Below are 1459 nucleotides of genomic sequence, written 5' to 3'. Positions count from 1 at the left end.
AATAGTTTGAGTGCTCACCCATCAATATATAACTGGATTATAGCTGTTTTAAGGTAACATCCTTCGCCGGTAGGTGCGTCAAATTGTGGATCCCCTTGTGTACCGGAGGGGGCTTTATTATTAACACATGTATGATAGAGAATAGCAATCTTGCAAGTAATTCTAGTTGTTATTGGGAGCCAATGGAGTTTACTTAAATGTGGGTCCTTTTTCTTCTTTATAGACACGATTCTCACAGCTTTGTTTTAAATGCGCTCAAGGGTCAAGATAGTGATGTTGGGGAGGTTTGCCAAAAGAGAGTTACAGTAAACCATATGAGAGAACACAAAAGATTAGATTAGGGTTTTCAAGGAACATGAATTCAAAAATACAGGCAACTGCCCAGTTCTACGCAGCTTACAATAAAGCACTTTGCATAAATGACAGGTATGGTAGTTCATAGACACTTTTGGTTCAAAATTTTCCCCTAGATTTTTCGCCTTGCGAGTGAAAGCTATTCTTTCATTCCAATGCGTACGCACTCTTCATCACTTCTTTGCATATTAATACCCTGAATTCTCCCCTTTAAACTGGAGTTTATTGTCTAACACCCTTGATTTAACGTCATCAATGTCTTGGCACATGTTTATAATCAACGAATTTCGTCAGATATCAAATAATATTTACACAGCTCGGCATCATCGGCATACATGTAAAATATTAGATTCTAACGTTTCTAATGATATGGCCGACAGGTAAAGCATAGCATAGCTTATAATAGTATTGGGCCCAAAACTGCCCCTTGCCGTAAATAAATCAAAACGCGCTGACACACAACTATTCACTGGGTCCAAATATTATTCAGATTTGAACAAGTTGAGAACGCATCAAATATTACTTCTTTTTTGGGGGGGAGGAGGGGGGGAGAATGGCACAATGAATTGTTCAATATTTAAACATTTTCAACCTAGCAATCTCTGTATTGTGAAAGTGCCGATACGCCGACTGATAAAATTTTTGTTAAATATTCCGATGCAAATAATCTTTTGATTGAATCGAAACAGCTTTTTCCGGTACTTTCGATAAACATAGAAGTTTGAGACAGGTATAAAGCATATAATAAATCAATGTGGGTTTGTGTGTCTGTGCGTGTGTGTGTGTATGTGTGTGTGTATGTGTGTGTGTGTGTGTGGGTGTGTAATTACTTACTAATGGCAATAAACACTATCAAACATTTTTTAAGAATCTTTTTTCTTTTATTTGCTCAATTTTTTTTCCTCCTGCAGTCCAGCAAAGATGCGATTCCTCGCAGTTCTCTTGTTTGTATTGCCTTGTGCCCTTGCCAAGAACATTTGCTGTCTACCTCAAAGACTGAGTGGATTTGCCTACAACACTGTAAATGGGGTGAGTTTGTTGTTGTTTGTTGTTGTTGTTGTTGCTGTTATTGTTGTTGTGTTTGTTTGTGTGTGTGTGTTTGTCG

This window comes from Aplysia californica, unplaced genomic scaffold (genome assembly GCF_000002075.1).
Source record: "Aplysia californica isolate F4 #8 unplaced genomic scaffold, AplCal3.0 scaffold00378, whole genome shotgun sequence".
In the NCBI taxonomy this organism is placed as follows: Eukaryota; Metazoa; Mollusca; class Gastropoda; order Aplysiida; family Aplysiidae; genus Aplysia; species Aplysia californica.
The sequence above is the reverse complement of the archived record's forward strand: the minus strand, read 5'-3'. Positions refer to the sequence as shown.